We start from the raw sequence: 19,588 nt of genomic DNA, 5'->3' as shown, positions 1-19,588 counted from the left end.
GTCAAATTTGGAAGCAAAAGGTCTTTTTAACTTCTCAAAGAGATGGCAGAGCAGGTTGAATGTTACAATGCTCTAACAGTACCACAGATTTGTGTGTTCTAGTTCTACCATCTCAACAAATAATCATCAGCAAGCAGGCAACCACAGCTCAGGTTCAAATAACAGGCTGTGGATATGCTTGTCACAAGATATGGAAATGCAAATCTGCACATTGTTCTGCCTTGCCCAGTAAATCATACAGCTTGAAACAACTTTAAGACCTCACTTGAAATATAAAACTAATTTATACGTCATTATTATCTCTATTCCATGAGATATAAATGGGATAAGACATTCTGATCTCACCACTGAAAATTCAGTGAGGTATGAAGGCATTTTGTGAAAGGGGAATTGATAATAAACCATCAGTGATTGAGATCCAGCCAGCAACATCTGAGCCCAGGCAGATATAACAGCCCTGAGGGTGCAGTGCCTCCAGGCAAGTGGGGACCTTTTGGTCTGGCCTTCCTCCTGCAGCTGGGCATCCTATGCTGCCTCCTGACAGCCTCTGCCTTGCCACAGGGAGCTGCTTGGCAGCTGAATGCCAGCCCTGGGGCCAGAGGTGCAGCAAGCCAGAGAGCCCCTGGTGAGGGCATTAAGACATGCTGCAGAGTGTGAGCACCATGCTCTGTGAACTGCCAACAGATCACAGGGCTGAGGAGGGGACTCAGTCCAGGGCAGCAGAAGCACAAATCTCACAAGAAATCATCCAAATTCTCCTCATGCTCCTTTCCAAATGGAACATCATCTTCCTTGAGCCACAAGATTTACCCTTGTACTGAGGCTGAAGTGCCCTTTGGGCAAAGTCTCTATAAGGAGGCTAAAACATCTAGAATTTCTCCTTGCTAGGAACATAAACTGGTTCTCAGAGTGTTCTGCAGGATATAACTATATCAGGTAGATCTCTGTGGAGACACCTAACTTGTCAAAGGCAAGTTAAAGACTAGGCAAAATGAGAAATCTTTCATCATCATTGCCAAAGCAGAATTGAATTTTTGCCTTCCAACTTATGTATAATTCAAGCATTTTGAATAACAAGTATCATTTTGGCATTTTAGTGAAACATGCAGAAAACATATAGACATTATAAAATGAGCTTTATATTGCTTGGCTTTTTTGAATATTTGATCTATACACCACATCCTTCATTGAAAAGATGTTAATTTAATCTGTTTACTTGAGGGAGTTTCACCACGTACTGGCCACACAGGTTTTAAAAATTTTTGTCTTGTTCTTTTTGCACTTCTTATTCATAAATCAGGTTAGCTTATACTAGATGACAAATACAGATCTTCAAATATACAGGAATATTTTATACTTAAGACAAAATTATCCTCCTACCCTTCTGTCAGGAGACCCTCCTGCTCTAAGCACTGAGCTCTGATTAAGTACATCCAGCTTTCTCTTTTCACCCAGGGTCTTCAACATGGCCAAGCAGGTTCTGGCACTTCCACCAGGGCTCCCACGATGGCCCAGAGGGCTGAGTGGGGATGCCGGCCCAGAGGGCTGAGTGGGGATGCCAGCCCACACTCTGCTCTTTCAGACACTGCAGCTGCACAGTAGCTGAGATCCAGAGCCCTGGTAAGGGCCCTCCAGACACAAATAGAAAACGGGAAGTCTGTTAATGGCACCTTTTGAGAAAATGCTATTTTGGGCATATATGTTTTCATTTCTTGTCATCCTAAGAAGTAAGAAATGTCCCTTCATAAGCTGACTAATGACAGGCTGTACTGGGAGTCTATATATAAAGGAGAAACATACTTCAGAACAGATAGGTTGTGAAATACTGCTTACTTATTTAAAAACAAATGGAAAACCCACACAACTATTCTGTTTCTCGGTTCTGTGGAAGAAGGAGGAACATTTTCAACAACTTTTTACTTTGTGTTCACAAGAGAATAAAGGTTGTAAAGGTATTTCTTTATGTTTTTACTCTCCAGGCACAGCCCACAATGATGATGATAGACCCCCTTGGCTGCAGAAGGGACCATGCACCAGGGGAAGCTCTGCTGCACCAAGCAGCAGAAGCCACAGGAGACACAGAAGCTGCAGGAGTGGGAGCCAGGGCATGAGCATCCCCAAGAGAGAGTGAATTGGCTCAAGCAGGCACAGACATGTGCTTGCATTGCATGTGCAATGACCAAAGCATATCACTGGCTGCCAGAAGCCACTGAAGATACAGCTAGAAGATTTCCACTAATTTAAAATATCTATCTTCAATAAAAATGCTATGATTCATTTGGATTTTTTCCATTTAGTGGAAATAAACTTCTAGACTAAAGAAAATGTTGTCACCACCAGATCTCCTGCTGGGAGGCCGTGTCTGTGTGCAGTGCCAGGGCTGTGGGCTGCTGGAGGTGACACAGGTGTCCCTCTTGCCTGAACTTCAAGCAGGCAGGGTGAACTTTCCACTGACAGCTGTCACAGAAAAAATAAATATGTCCTCCAGTACTTACATAGATCAGATTTATATAAACATGTAAGATTCTTTAAAAGGTGTATATTTTTAAAAATCTACTTTTTAAAAAATATTTAAGCACACCAGAAGACATTTTTCAGGCTTTTCCTGAAAAAAAATTTATACCTTGTTTCTATACCACTTTTAATAGTTTAGCATTAGGAAAGGACATTGCCTAAGAAAGGAAGGTACTCTTCTATTTTACACGTTATGAAGTTCATTTTGTTATCACAGACCAAAGGCTTCATTTTTAATTTTTGTGTTTAATAAACCAAACTTGACATAATGTACTGCAGATATCAAGTTTGTCAGCATTTTTGCAGAAGTTGAACTTTCTTCTGACAAATGTTGCCAGTCAAATCAAAATAGAGAGCAGCATGATGAAGTGTGTTACTGCTCGGTCTTTAATAAACCAGTTGTGTATTCCTGAGCCTCCCCCAGCTTCCTGACAGGGCTACTGATTCCATGTCATCCTTAGGTCCCTGCCTGATGCTGAGCCCACCAGCAAGGTAGTTCAGCTGTCTCTATTCTGGGAAGGAGGTGACCATCAATGCACCCCATGGCTTATCGAGTGATACCACCCAACCTTTTTTCACACATGTGACGTAAATCTCCAGCTGTCAATTTTAATGTCAACAGTAAAAAGAAAGATTTGACTTGCAGGAGGTGAAGGTACCTGGGCTCTTCTCAGCATCCTACCCTGGCAGAACTGTATTTCTTGAACCAGCTGTGGAGGCAGGTCACAGCTTGCCAAAGACCACTCGCCTCAGTAGAAACATGCACATGCTGAAGTTACAGAGCAGACAGCTTGCCCCCTTCTGTGGAGTTATCTACCAACTCACTATACCATAAAAACACTTAAATATTAAAATACTGATTTTGTTGTAGAGCATTTAGAAGGCTTGTAAGAAATTGCGTGAATAAACATGAAATAGTTGATGCCTGAGAGGCAAGAATGTGCCCAGGATGATACAAGCCTGTTCAGATCCTTGCCTTAAGGCACTGATCTTGGAAAGCAAAACATTTCAGTGCAACACCAAAGAAAAATATCCCTCTCAGCTTTTCCCTTACTTTTTTTCAGTAAGGAACACATCTTGCCTCTGTGCTTCTGTGCTTCAATACCCCCCCGGTCAGCAGTGTTTGAGCTCTTGTGTCTTCAGTAACAGCACTCTCTCTCCAGGAGCTTGGGGGGAATTTTTGGGACTACAGTGCCTCAGCATGCACACTGCAATAAGCACAAGTATTTTATTCTTTCTTTCCCAGAGATTTACAGAGGAGCTGCTTGACATTTAGGAGCAGTTACCACCACAGTCTTGGTGGATTGAGAAGGAAGGAACAGGCTCCTAGCAAGAAGTGGAGAGGAGACACCCACAAGGGCAGTGTCACCCTGCAGTGACATTGTTACAGGTTTAAATGAGGTCACCAAGCTTTATCCACAGATTAGGGATCTTAACCTTTCAGCTGCAAGTGGGGGAGCCGCTGGAGTAAAGAAAGGAAGAGGAAGGAAGGGGATGACAAGCAGCACTCCAGGCAGCCACCTCTGCCTCTGTAGAGGCAGCAATGGCAGCTGCCCAGGCTGGAGCTCGTGTGTGCTGGGAAGGACCTCACCACCATTCACGCCTCTTCCCTTTGCAGGTGGGACTCACAGGCAGCACATTCTGAGATTCAAGAGGACAGTCTAAAGCCATAATTCAGTTTCATACTGAAGTAAAGACATGTCCTCTCCAGCAGACATGGATGACCTTTCCCTTGAACCACCATTTAGATTTATGCCTGTGACAAGCAACAATCTTTTCCTAATTTTTTTCTGCTCACAATGATACAAAATAGAGTTGGACAAACATAGAAACAAGAGATTGTATAACACAGCTGCCCTGCAGTGCTTTTTATTTTAATTTTCAAATCAATAAGTCCAGACAGCGGAATAAGCACTGCAGCTACATCCACTGCCAGACGCTGGCAATCCATAGGTACAGTAAATAATATTAATGAAAGAAGAATCCAATCAAAAAGCACTAAACTGAGGCTTATCAAAGCACAGTGAAGGTTTTTTTTTTCCCTAGTCCAGAACAAAGAACACTTCAAGGCTGGTGCCTGGCTGACATTGCCAGGTTAAGATCCCCATGATCAAACATAAGCCTCGATGGATAGATGAACAGAGAAATACAGGAGATGAGGAGTCAGTGCCTAACAGTGTGCAAAAAAGAAGCCAAGGAGATATTTAAACAGTTCCAAAGGATCAAAACCAGAGCCCAGAAGACAAATGAGGCCACAGTATGTTAAATGAGGCAAGTGAGTTTGGAAACATTTGTGTATTTAGCTTGCTAACTAGAACTCAGCTCCAAGGCAGAAGTGTTAAACAACCACCTGATCAGAATTTGTAAGGAAACAGCATACAAGCTAAAACATGGAAGCTGCATTTAGATGCATGCAATAAAACTGTCAAGATTTTAGAAGTCCTGTTAGATAAATCGGATGCTTTTTGTCTAAATGCGAATCAGTAAATCACATTTCCTTTTCAGGAAGTATTGGCAGTATTTCAAGATGTATTTAACTAATCTCACAATGTGTGGTTGTTTTCCTTAGTTAATCTTCTATGAAAAGGAGCTATTAGGAAATCAAAATATTATGGCTAAGCCTTGCTTATTGCTCTTAGGCGCAGAAAGGTAAAACCTCTTTCATCTTACATGTGAAAAATGTAAGAAATAGGAAGAACTAAAGAATATAACACAATAGAAAATAAAAATAAGAGATTGTAATCCATTCCCTTCATGCTGTTCAATAGCCCTCTGTATATATATAGACTTCATTCAGGTAAGTAAATTTGTGCCCCCAGTAAATTTCGGGGTAACTTCTGACCACATTAGTGGTAGAACATATCTATTAAAATCTTTACACAAAACTCAGAGGAATAGAAAAGGAAATAGGCAGAAGAATTGCTCGCTCTCCTGCCCATCCAGTCTGGATGGAGGCACAGTTTGGTACCTGCCCTCACTGATTATATCCTGCTCCTGCCTGCTGTACTGGATGGATGGCTCTGCTCCAGCTGCATGTACCAGGCAGGGTCCTCTCCTTAAGACCCTGGGAGCATAAATACTCAAGCCTCACTGCTTCAGCACAGACCTTCAGTGTTTCCTGAAGTCAAGACTTTCAGAATCGTTTAGGCACAAAACCCCCAACTTTCCAACAAAGTCAAAACCCAGAGGTAGTCAAGCTTTGGATTGGGAAGTTCTTATACTTCCCAAATTTTGTCTAAAATACTAATTCCCTCTAGAAAAATGCCTGGTTTTGGTAAACTAACTCCAGAATTAACAGACTCGGTCTGGCTGTAAGATTAATGTCAGGTTTGTATTTTATAGAAATATTTTAAAGCAACCACAAAGATTCATCTGGAGATACCTAAAATCAGACAGAAATCCAGTCCAGTGTCTATCTTAGTAGTAATCATTACAGTGACCTCCTGCTGATCCAGTCCCACAGCTCTTCCAAGATAATTGGGTGCCCAGAAGATATATATTTAGAACATCGTTGTACTCATAATTTATGTGAACAAAATACAGAGTCCCCTGACCTTCCATTACATTTATTCTGCAGTATGTACTGCAGGGGGGAAAAAAGGCTTGGAATTCAGTAAATCACTAAAATGTATACATTCTGAGAATATAAAGTTTTAATTTTAATACGGTAGAAATTAGTAATTTCCTTCTATAAAATGACAGGTAACAAACAGAGGAGAAAGGGTAGATACAGTATGTTATGTATGGGAACTGACATCTTCATCTGTGCTGCAGCTACTGCATTTCATCTTTACAGAGTGCTGAGAAACCAAGAAGTTATATAACTTAGTGAAAAGCTGATAGGGCCAGTGACATTTTAAATCCTACTCTGTGAAAATCAATTGCAAGATGTGAAAGAAAAAACCTCATCAGGAACCAAAATCTCCATCCCATAATATATCCATGTATAGGTACACTTTAGATATAAAAAAGAGCAATAAAACTTTGAAGAAAAAGGGAGTGTGGGAGGGAAGCGGAAGAACAGGCAGAGCAGAGAAGGAACAGAATAATCACAGATCATTTCAAGACACTGTTATGAGGAAGCAAAAAGACAATTTATTTTGATGGCACCCTTTTGATTCTGCTTATGCTAAATAGTAAATAGGTAGCATAGTAGCAATTTATAACATGGAACTTGTTTGGAATAAGAAAGCTAAACAATCCTTGCATACATAAAAAAGCATATGCTTTCTTAACCTAGCAACACAAGAGTCCTACTTGGATCAGTCTTTACTTTCCTAAGGGAAAATGGCCCCATCAAAAGGATTTAAAGCTATCCGTGAATGGAAGCAGATCAGGAAATGTCAACAGACCTAATTTATTTTCCAGTTGTCTCAGCAAGAAAAAACAAAAGAGACAATGATACTGACTCAGGAACCATAAAAGAATCTCTACAATCCACAAAAATTGATTTCTTAATATTCACGACGATCACTCTGACTTTTCATCCATTCAAACATGGGTCACTATGAAAATAAAAGATCTGGTAATTCTCATTTGATTCATATAAAAGTGAACTTTCAGAGAAGGAAAGCAAAAGAAGACATTTTCTGTGAAAGGAGTGTAATGGATGAAAAGGAGTCCATTCAAAATACACCCAAAGCACATTAAAAGAGAATTCACTGAATGAATGCCAAATTAGAATCATGTTCCTGTTCATCCAGCAAGCAGCTACTGAAGATGTCCATCAGATCAAGGTCTGCACATTTTTAGGCACAGAACTACATCTGGATCTAGTCCTGGGAGCAAAGGTGGGAGCTGCACACGCATATGGAGACAAAAGGCACCATTACCCATTCTCAGCACAGCAAAACCTTGCACTGAGGAGAATGCCAAGAGTTAAAACTCTGGCTTGATCATCAAGATCAGCAAACTACAAGCATTTTGATGAGCTGGTCTGTTATAAAATCAATGCTGACTCTTGAGCACAGCAAGTTGGCAAAAACACAAACCTGCCCTACCTGCATAATGCTTCTTGCAGGAAACAAATAGTCAATTTTACCAATAAACTTTGCGTGATAAGGACAGATGCTAGCTGAACCTGGCAGCTGCTAAACTTGATTTCACAAGAACACTTTTCCCTCCCAGAATTATATTTAGTATCTTTTAGAAACATAAACATAAAGAAATGTTCACTGCATTTTGTTCAACCATTTCAGGTTTTCCCCCTACTCAAACTGCAGCAGCAGAATTTTAATGACTGGGAAAATGCAGCAGGGCTGTAAGAGAATATTGTACTGCAGCAAATCACTGCTTCTGTAGGCTTCCTTCACTGCAACTCTGATCTCCTAAATCTGCTACAGCACCGGTACATATTTCTGTAAAATGCAGCTCCTAGCAGAGATTATGTGGGGGAAGGGGAAAAAGAGGCTTGAGAACTTCTTAATCAAGTTCTACAGTTACAATACCTAGGAAAAAGCCTAACCAAAAGCTCAAAAGCAGAATTCCCAAATAGTTCCCAGTGCCATCTGATATGATTTCTTTCTTTACTTACTTCTTTTTACCCCAAATGCCTTTGCATTTTAAAGTACCCATACGTTCACTCTGCCTTGCTGCCAAACTGCCTTCCATAAAGCAATTAAATGTATAATTGAGATCTTCAAGTCATTACAAAGCAAATTCAGTGACTTTTGGAATGATTTCCAGGGAGTGAGATGACACAAATCAATTTTATGCCAACACACAATTTTTGCATGCATGCATTCAATATGTATCACACAACCCCTCATAAGCCTGAGGGGCTGTTTCTCCCACAAAGAACAATTCCTAGATTTTCAGGGAAGGCATTTTCAAAGTTTAAAGATAATGTTCTCTACTGTGAATGAGCTCATCAGCCAAATATTAAGATTTTAAACTTTTTACTGGTGGTAGGTATTTGAGGCTAGATTTGTAGATTTGGATGTTGGTCCAAAGAAAATTTGCCTTTCTTCTGCCATTTTGTTGACAAGTCATTAGTGGAGCTAGATGGAATGTTCTTTGAGACTCCTTCCCCCATTTGCATCTTAAGGCTTCTGAAAAGAGACTGACAGGAAGCACGTTATTGCTACCTCCTTACAGTTGACATTCTTGTTTATTCATCAGTGTTTCAGTTCATCACTCACACAGATTATTTAGTTGCTCATCACTACTCAGAAAGAGTCATTGATAAAATTGTGTTTCACTGGGGGTGACAAAGCTAAAAATTAAAATTGCTGTTTCCAGGTTTTGTCAGAAACTCCAAAATTGCAAGAACCATAGACCTCCCTTTTACTGCCTTTTTCACTTTATTCTGATACTAAATGCCTAAAAGGTTTCCACACAAAGACAATATTAACTCACTACAGATTTTCACATCTCCATGTCTTCATATCCCTACGAGTGGCCCATGATTCAGGATGTGTAGGCTCAGCAGATAGTAAGTGCTGTCTTTGATCGGGATGATCCCAGCTAAGCATGGGAAACAGCAAGTCTCCTGTTTCCCATGCTTAGCTCTCTTCTAATCCCTCCTCATGCTCCCACCAAGCAAAAGGCAGTACTCTGAAGATGCCCCCATCTTAACCTCCTTGTTTTTCTCTGATACTTCTCCATCCATACTGCTCCACTACCCCCATGATTTCAGGACTAAGGGGACACACACATGAGAAAAAGGCAGATAAGACAATTCATAGAACTGAGTTAAGCCATTTCAATAACTATTTTTGTGTGGACTCCTCTCTGCAAGAGGTTTTTTTTAATTTTTCTTTTTTTTTTAAGAAGAAAACATTGGTGAAGGAAAAATGTAAGCAATCAGTTTTGGAAAGCTTCCAAGAGCAAAACTATCGGGAAACTACTGCAGATGCAGTAACCTGCACATTTCAATCAGGAACGCAAATAAAACTCAAAATCTATTTAAACTTGCTGTACACAACACTGATAAGAAATCACTTCCATTTTGTTTCTTAGGCCTTTGTTTAAACAGCAGTTTGAAATTACCACCCCCTGACAGAGGCCTTCACTCAGGAAGGCAGGGCTCTATCACAAAAGTGTGGCCAAAACACATGGGTCATCCCTGCCTTGTCCTTTCAGGTTCGCTCCCTCTTGCTCTAGCAAACTGCTTTCCCACCCTGAAGGCCCATTCTGAGTGCTCTCACCTCTCCTCTCGCTCTCTCTCTCCCCTCCGACACTCCAGGCTCTCCAGAGCCCCAAGGAGGCAAACACAGACACCAACCTGCACATACCATCTTGTATGATCATGGCCTGTTTGTGGGCTTTTTTGCTCCTGGTTTTTTTTTTTTCCCTCACAAATGGCTTTAAAATAAAAGCTATCCCTCCTGTTAATGTTATAATGTGGATATGTCTTTATAAACCAACTGGAATTGTTTAACCCATTAACCTGCTTATGAGACAATGAGAGAGCCTTAATACCAAAGCATGAAGTTGAAAGCACCTTTGTCAGATGCTGCCAGCAGTCTTAAAGCAAAAAGCCTGCTTCAGAAACTGGGCCTTTTCATACACCATATACCCAAAAGAAAAGCTGTTTTTAAATATTCTTAATCTCAGCAAATCAAGACTTGCATTAAGAACTGACAGCAGCATTCAAAAATCATTTCTCCATGGTGTTCCTCTAATACCAGGAATGCTTGGCTAAATCAATTCATTTTCTAAGTGGCTTTCTCAGCAACCACTTGCAATGACACTGATGTCAGCCTTTCTCAGGTCAGGGTCTGTCTGTCATAATGAGAGTTTATCTCTTGTCTCTCCAGAGCTGCTGGTGCCTTCACAACTGCTTCATTCAGGAGACTGCTTAATCAGTGCCATGATTTAAAATTTCAGAGCAATTCAGCTCTGAAATGAATAAAAGAGAAGGCTGAACATTTCCTTCTCCAGGTGCAAGAGTCTATTCCCTTTATCCTCTGACTTGAGCCTGCCAAAAATGCCACATTATCACTGATGAGGCCAACTCCCTTTATCAAAACTGCTAGGCTCATCAAGGAACTACAGCAAATATCTGGGTTTTTTACCCCTAGATACTCTGTGGAGAAGGAAAGCATTTGCTTTTCCCTACCTCTCATCCCATCTCCTGTCCCTCCTACCAAATATACCAGGGACAGACTGAAATGAAAACCCTTGGAGGCAGTTACCTTCCCTCATCACAAGCCATCTCACTTCTACTTCAGTGACTCATCCAGGGCAATCACATAAATAGGAATTCTGCAGCTTTCCTGCAAGTCACATTTTATTTTTCATGCTCTTCATTTTCACCAGCAGTTGTTGAATGTACTAGCTAGTTCTTAGAGCCATCCTGACACATGAGATGTGAGAACATAGCAAACCACAAAATTTTATCAGGGATAACAGGCTTGTGAAACTGCAGTTTTAAAGAAACTTTGCAAACGGTTTCTGCCTAATCAACCCCATGAATCACACTGTGCAGTTTTAGAGAACAAAAGGGTTTTAATCCTGTTGGAAACTGGGGAAACGCAATATGTCTTTTTTTCTGATTAGAGGAAGGATAGAAACACTGAAGGTCATCTTTGAAAGGAGGAATACATCCCTAATTTCCCAGAAGAAAATTAGGTTTAAGATATGAACAACTTCTTCCATTGACTTTAACTAAAAATATGGCAGGGAAGCAAAGAAACACAAGGGCTCTTCACAAGCATCTCTGAAGTTCAGAAAGCAGGTGGCTAAAAGTAACAATTGGAAACAGATAGGCAATTTATTCCCATTTAGCTGTCACTTACAGGAAGAGTGGACATAAAAGTAAGAACTAACTTAGTTATTTTCCCCATAAGATAATGTATCATTGACAACACCTAAACCTGTTACATTTAACATCATGTAAGAGAGAGCCATCCTTTTGACAAGTGTCTTTTAAAACAAAGCTTCATAAAGAAATAAAGAGGGCATTTAGGTTTCTATTTGGTTCCTGGCTCCTGTAATAAAATTATTGTTCCAAAGGCCATAACAGTAAAATAACAACAGTAAATCACAACAGTGATTATTTTAATAGCTTTGGACTCCTGGTTGCATCTTGAAATAAAGGTTTCAGCCAGAAACATGTTGACTCTTAGTCTAAATTTTTATTCTAGAAGTGGCATCTAAGGGACATATATTGTGTTTAAACACTTTTAAAAGGTTGAATGCAAATTTAGGAACTGATATCAGCAATGACCTTAGGTTTCACCATTTGCCTTTACTGAAACAGCACTGATTATTAAGACCACCTTCAAAACAAACCAATTCTCATTATGTAGCCCATGGTGTTAACATCTATGCTATCATAAAACATTACTAATGCAGTTTGGTTTTTTTTTTCTGCAATGGTGTTTTTCTTCCAGTCCTTTCAAGGAGATTACATGGACAGCCTTATAAGGCACAGCCCTTGTCCATTGTTCTTCCTCACTTCCACCTTGTAAACTGTCAGATCAAATTTCATCTTGAAATTTATGAAACAGAAGCATAACATTAGAAAGGCTCATTTCCTAAATTAAATGGTTAGCTAACATCCTTCTCTGTATTACATAAAGGACTTAAAAAGAAAAGGAACTCAAATAAGAACTAGCTATTAAAAAAAAAGACTAGACCGCTCATACTGCAATATTTTCAATTTGGTATTTTCTAAGAAGCGCTATGTACAGTAGTGCTTGCACACTTTGCACACCCAACCCTACATTGCATGGTATCCTCTCTAGCAAGAAGGTTCCATTGCAATTTCTCTTGTTCCTTCATAATGCAAAAGGTACAGAGATGTATGAGCAGCAAGGCACATGCCCATAAATGAGAGAATATAACTGGGCAGAAATTAATGTCTAGCAGAAGAATGTCCATTCTCTGTAAAATCTACTGGTGGATGCAGATACACCAGAGAACTGATATGGCAATGACATCTCCAGTAATTTAGGCAGTGCCTAAACTCAGCTTCCCACTTGGGAGCTTACTGCATTGCTGGTTAGAATCCTCCCAGCTGAAAAGCTACAGGTTTACTTCTCCATGCTTGCCCCTAATCCTCCACAACTTCATCAAGTGGATGGAACACTTTTCTTTGAAACTTGCAGCAAATACACTGTGCTTAATTCCAGATTTTCCAGCTTCAAGAACTTGTTTTCAAGGAAACTAGATAGCATTTAAAGGCTAAGGAGCACAAATAAACCAATAAGAGAAAAAACTGTGTACTGTGATATTCATGGCATAGACTCTACAGTTAATTTTTTCCTAGCAACAGTTTTAGCATCAACCTTTTGGGAAAATAAGTATGCATATGTACCTACACTGCTCTGGAAGGCAAAGCTTTATCAAGTGTATTGGGTCAGTTGGTATTTTCCAAATTCAGTAGATAAAAAGTAGAAGTACCATATTTCTTTCTCAATATTTACATTGACATGTTTCCTGTGCATTCAGGAGGAACATTTAAATTCAGGCCACTGAAAAAGTACAAGTTGTCTCCCTGTTCTGTTCTCTGCAGCACAAATCTTTCTCTTCAGCAGTTTTCTCTGCTCTGAAAGGCGATGCAATCAGATGCTGAGCAGTAGAATGGAATTACTATTTCAGGCCATGAATTGCACTATTCCCATTTAGAGGAACATCCTGTGTTCAAAAGCACTGAACAGCCAGAAACACCTATTGAAATCAATGCTAGTTAGTGTTCAGAACCAAAGCTAAGTAATATTTTTTTTATTTTTTGCATTGAACAAATAGTTTAATTTCAGCGTTCAAAATGTTCATTCAGTATTAACTTCCAAACTCATGGATTTGAGTTTCGGTTTTGTTCACAGAGTAAATGCCTTTGTCTCCATCTTTACCAGATAGTTGCTAACACCTCCACCTGTGAGTAGAAAATCAATAACGAACTGAAAATCAGTAACAAGCCAGTTAGAACACAGGAGGGCTGCTGTGTCAAACCTCCCTAGTCTGCACATCTATAACATCTTCCCTGGTCATATTCACCATCAAATACAAGCAGAAAAAAACTAAACGCAAAACAGAAACCACCAGCCACACGAGGTGTAGGCAGCTAACTGGGACACAGAGCAGTTCTGGAAAGTGACACCCACAATTACAAAACCCACTGTCTTTTCTCAGACTGAGGCCTAAAGGCTGATATGGCAAATTTGGGGTTTTGCCATTAATTAGGACACTAAATAAGGATCCATTGGCATGGAATGTGTGGTCTGTCTAATTAAGACAAATTGAACTGTGAGTCCAGGATGCAGAGATAGAGGCTGGCAATGTCGTACATGGACACACAGGTCCTGAGCTTTCCTTGGAAGACCATATTCCTCCTCACTCCCCAACAAATCATGCTTGAAAAAAAGCTGGGTTATGACAGGTATATTTAAAAGCAAGGCACCAGTGCTGAGAAACTCCCACATTTTCCCAATGCTTACATTTCCTGACACTGTTCTTTAACCTTCTCTCTTCTCATGTTCATAGCTTCATATTTGACCCAGTTTCACAAAACACCACCAGCTCCTTAGAGTGTCTTCTAAAGCTTCATGTCATGAAAACCACCCATAGCTGAATGATATCAGCATACACAAGCCTTGTGCCTGTCCACTCAATGGACACAGAGAGGAAGGATCTACCCTGTAATCCAAGCTGACCTCTTCATTTCAGTGCTCATTGCTCCACCTCAACTCCCCACTTTGTCACTTGGGAGTGGTATCTGTGTACACCAGAGGAACTGCCACCAGTACCCCAGCTCCAGCTCTGCAGAACACCCATCTCAGGAAGAGCAAGCAGGAAGCAGCCAAAAAGGGACCAGGCATGCCAGGATGGAGGAGAATTCAGGTACTATGAAATCTCTGGGGTTTCCACCACTGCTCCTAAGAAAAGGCAGGAGTGATACCTTGCTAATACTGCATCCTCAAAAGCTTCTGGGAAGACAGTAAAAACCATGCAGCTCCTCCAGCCAGTAGATTTGGCCTTTCACTCCTTTGAATGGACAGTGATATTCCTGTATTCAAGTATTCCTTCTACCTATGATCATGGACATACATTTGTTATTTATAAATAGTTTTTCTCTTCGCATGTTCAGTACATGTGCATCTTCTTTCAGGACAGATATCCTAGATTAGCAAAATTTGACTGGCAGTGGGTAAGGCCTAAGTATTCATTGTGATGTACCTGTGCTGATACATTTTCCAAACCCTTAGAGCAAAGGAAAAATGCAAGATTGAAAACAAAGCATTGCTATTTTTAATATCAACATTTTATTATTTTTTTTCTAAAGATTATGGTAAAATAATTAGACCTAATTTACAGCGGCAATCTCCAATTTTAAATAAACTCCTTAAGAAACTCTGACTTGTAGCAACAAAGAAAGGAGCTAGGAAAATCCTAGGAGCTAGAAGCTAATGTCCTGATGTGGTAAAAAAAAACCAGCAAAACAACAAAAGTGTGCTTGTGCACTCACTAGGGGCTCCTTTGGTGCAAGTAAAGGATGATGACATGAAGACCAGTGTCACTAAGCTCAGGACAAAATCTATTTTGACACAACCTACATTAGGGCCAAATTCTTGTACCAGTGTAAAAAGAAGCAGAACCATTTTCCTGATGCAACACTGCACTCATGAGGCTGGAACTGAGGCTTGCATTTCTGTAGGCACACAAAAAAAGCAGCAGGCACCAGTAGAGATTGTGGCACATTTTCCCTGCTGCCATGGCTGATCAAGGCTGGACTCTACAACCAGACAGAAATATTCATTGCAACTTCACTACTCCATTCTGCCAGGAATATGAGACTGATACATAACTGCGGGCAAATTCATGGACTTCAAGATTTTAAGCCCTACCTAAGCCCTGGTTAGCATCCCTTTATTTATTTACCATATTATTGGAGAGAAGAATGAGAATCAGGTTCATTTTGGGTACCTGGTAGAGATATACCAGAGGAAAAAAGCTTGGCCTTAGGTAGGAATGAAAAAAAGTTTTGTCACTCTGTCATCGAATCTTACTGAAAGAACTGTCTGTAACTCCAAATATAGGCAGTTCATAAATCTTCCATAGCAGAGAAGCAAAGACAAGTAATAAAACATCTGCCTCTGCAAACCGAGGGATAAAATTAATTAATAGCTGAGTAAAAATCTAAAGAAATAGGATTTTTTTAAAATTTATTCACCACCTTGTATTATGTGGAGAGCGATGTGACAGTCCTATGGCAACACCATGTATATTGCATCCCTAAATATTTGGAAGAACTCGCAATTCTACATTTAAACCTAATATTTGGATAGTAAGGCCACATCCCTCTGCAATGGGCAAATGTGGGTTTTCCTTTAGGCTGGCTGGTCTGCTCTGCCCTCCCATGCACTCTACCAGGTCAGGGAGTTCAGTATCTGATGGGTACAGGGAATTCTCAGAACAGTAAATGCTTTATACCAAGGGAACATGAGACTTCCATACTCCATTGCAAACACATGCAGAAGCTACATGCACTTGCAAATAAGGTTACCTGAAATTAATCCTTTCTATCTCACGTTTTCAATTGGGTATTCCACCAATTTTTTTCAATGTTTCTTCACTTTAAAGTTTCTCTTGATATTTTGCACAAGTTTTAAGTGATCACAAATATTGTACTGGTCCTCAACAGAATAATACATTTTTGCACCCATACATTATCACTTTCTTTTGCCTCTATTTTATTTCTCCTACATATTCTATGTCTTATTTCTTCATAACCTTTGTCTTTGTTCTGCTCATTCTTATGTCTCATTTATTTTATTGCATTATTTTTCTTTCCATTTTCCTTTCTCAGTAGACTGCCAAAAAAAGTTTGTAAGTACTGTAGTTTTACAATGTCCTAACAGTGTTTTAGGGATGCTTTAGAAAAAAATCTCAACTGATGAAATTTTTTGTGAACCTCTGTTCTCTCTAAAGAAACATTTTTATGCCCTGTCATCATAATGTTGCATAATCAGCAGTCAGAGAGCATCATGTGGACATGGATGAATTCTGCCTGCATTGGCTGCACAGAGAGCTCAGACTGACATTACAGGACTTGTCACATGTCTTTTCTATGTGACAAACTAGAAGAATCTTGTGGGAATTCACTTTCCCAGAGAAATGGGGTATCAATAATGTCAGAACAGAAACAATTTAAAAAAAATGAGTGGCCCAGGTAAAAGAAAGGGCTAGAATTTATAATATATGTAGACAAAGGTGTTTTTCTTCAAATTCTGTTGCATTACTATGACAAAGCCCTTCTTTTTATGGCTTTTCATGGCATGTTTGAAAGCTTGCCTCCCAGTTTTCCCCATTCCAAATGAACCAGTAACACAAAGTATAACGGGACCTGGCAGCCTGTTAGTGTGGTGCCCAAGCAGAAACTTAAAATGTCAGCTGTATTCAGGAGTGGAGGGAGAAGTGGCTCTTCACAGAAACATCTCTGTTGGAAAAGATTTAAGAAAACACAACAGAAGAGCAAGGAATGTCTTTGTCTACAATCTAATTGGCTTAATTACACTACTGTAGGGCTGCTTTATTCTGCCACATCTACATGTCTTTTAAGTACCTCCAGGGATGGTGACTCCATCTCTTCCCTGAGCAGCCTCCACCAACGTTTGACAGCTTTTTCAATAAAGAATTTTTTCCTAATATCCAATCTAAATCTCCCCTGGTAAAGCTTGAAGCTCATCTTACCACTTGTAACTTGAGAGAAAAGACCAACAACCACCTGGCCACAGGCTCACCTCAGGGATTTGAAGAGATCAATGAAGTCCCTCCCAGCCTTCCTTCCCCCAGTCCAAATAATCCCAGCTCCCCCAGCTGCTCCTCCTCCTCAGACTTGTGCTCCAGACTCTTTCTCCAGCTCCCTTGCCCTTCCCTGGACATGCTCTAGCACTTCCAAGTCTTTTTTGAAGCAAGTGACCCAAAACTGAACACAGCACTCAAGGTGTGGCCTCACCAATGCCCAGCACAGAGGGACAGTCCCTGTCCTGTTCCTGCTGGTAACACTATTCCTGATACAGGCCAGGATGCCATTGGCCTTCCCAGCCACCTGGGCACACCCTGGCTCATGCTCAACCCCTGCTGCCCAGCCCTCCCCAATGAGTTAATGAAGAAAACTGTACTGAGAGTTTGCCACTGGAGTGATAGAAAATAACTGGAAAACCTTACATTTCTTATTTTTTAGAAGTTAACAACAAATAAAAATTCCCATTTTCCTAAACAAGTGTGAGATTTGCCTTTGCTATATTTTTTGCATTATTTTTATCAGTTCTAATGAAAACACAACAAATACTGCAGTAAAGTGATTAGTCTAGGAGAAAACATCCTATTTTAGCAAAAGCCACAGTAATTTTGACTTCAGTGAAACTGTCCTATAGCCCCTTTTCCTCTCTTAAGGAACTCTGAACATTTTAAAGGCTCTATATAATAAATACCGAATATTTATATATACCTTCCTGCATCTAATATGAAGTAAACAAGTGGGCTGCATAAAAATACAATCTATTTTCTATTTCTAAACAGGCATGCAAAGAAAGACTCCATTCCAGCAATTTATAATAAAGGCAACACACAATGGGGCATATTGTCAAAACTGAACAAAGCTCTTCATCTTCTGTCTATTTTGTAAAGATACTGGATAGAAAAAATGAGAACCTTAATTTCACCAGTTTCTATTAACTCTCTAGCATTCATATCTTGAGAGTTAAATTCAAATATTCCTCTCAATAAAAATTACCCAGAAACAGACCTATTGTGATATTTTTGCATTTCAAGATTTAGTTGATTTTGCACCAACAGCATTTCCCATTCTCTACAACTCCTCAGGGTTCTTCCAGAAGCTATCATACCAGCTTAACAGTAACTTGAAACATATGGCTACTGCGAGAGGAAAATCAGTGTAATATCTTGGTTTCCTTGGTTATTTCATTCCTGGGTATCCAGCAAATGGTGATATTCCATACTAGAAAATTATTTATTCTGAAAAACTCTTTCCTGCTTTCTGTAATTCTAAAGTTTTTTTTCTGTGGTCTTTAGCCTGGATCCTATGGGCTGACAAGTATCTGCTAGGATAAGCAAAAGAAGCTGAAAGAATCCTAAGTTTAATGCATTTCACAAGAAGAAATTCATCATTATAAAATAACATCCCTCCTTCAAAATTCTTTTCGATTTCTTGTCACAATTCACATACCATTAGACAGGTCTAACTGTGAGCAGGGATCAAATTTAGACCCAAACTTTAAATAAATTCTGTGCAAGTGAAAAATGGCCACCTGCACAGACACTTTTGGCAATTAAAAGTGACAAATTATTGCTTCAGAAAGAAGTAGCTTGAGGTCAAAATCTTATCACTGTAGAAAATAATAATCATAGTTTTGCTTTTCAACAGAAAAAAGTGGCTCTTGTCTATGCCTATTCCTTGTCAAGACAGAAGCTACATTAAAAAAAATTATACAATGCCAGCACAAATCTTCTAATTCTGTGACAATCAAGTTAGGTATTTCCCTTTTCAGCCAGTGCCACCTTTTTCTTTTTTTTAAGAACAAAAGAGAGCAAGTTGATTTCAAGTGGGCCATCTCTGGACACACAGGATTTTGGGCGTCTCTTTTTCCCTGATTGTCTGAAATAGAAGCTATGGTGGGACACATGCTGGTATGTTACTTCAGTAAATTATTTTGATTATGTTTAACAAGGAAAGGGGAAAGGGGAAAGGAGAAAGGAAAGACATCTTAATTGCAGACATTACATTTCTAGATGGTGTAAGGAAGATCAGTGTGGAAAAATCTAATGATGATTGACTTTTTAAAATGGCAGACAGTAACAAATACTGGGAAAATACGTGTGAAGAACTTCAAAGGCGTAGATTGCTGTGGTGGTTGATCCCACCTGGCAGCCAAGCAGCCACCTAGCTGCTCACTCTCCATCCCCAATGGGACATGAGAGAAAATAGAAATAATGAGAATGAGAAAACCTCTGAGTAGAAATAAAGACAGAAATCACTAACCAAGTACTATTGCAGGCAAAACAGCCTCACATAAGGGACATTTAATTTACTGTCATTAAGTGCAAATATTTAATTAATGATTCATATATTGGGAAAGAACCAAAAGAGGAAAAAACCCCCTCTCTC

At 39.7% G+C, this 19,588-nt stretch overlaps 1 protein-coding gene across 1 annotated transcript in view; it reads right to left on the bottom strand.

Annotated features, from left to right (window-relative positions):
* The window catches only part of OXR1 (oxidation resistance 1), a 261,650-nt gene that overhangs the window by 140,049 nt on the left and 102,013 nt on the right, over nucleotides 1-19,588 (bottom strand). The gene's annotated exons all lie outside the window — the stretch shown is intronic.

This window comes from Camarhynchus parvulus, chromosome 2 (genome assembly GCF_901933205.1).
Source record: "Camarhynchus parvulus chromosome 2, STF_HiC, whole genome shotgun sequence".
Classification (NCBI taxonomy): Eukaryota; Metazoa; Chordata; class Aves; order Passeriformes; family Thraupidae; genus Camarhynchus; species Camarhynchus parvulus.
Note: the sequence above shows the minus strand (reverse complement) of the source record. Positions and strands in the feature narration are given on the sequence as shown.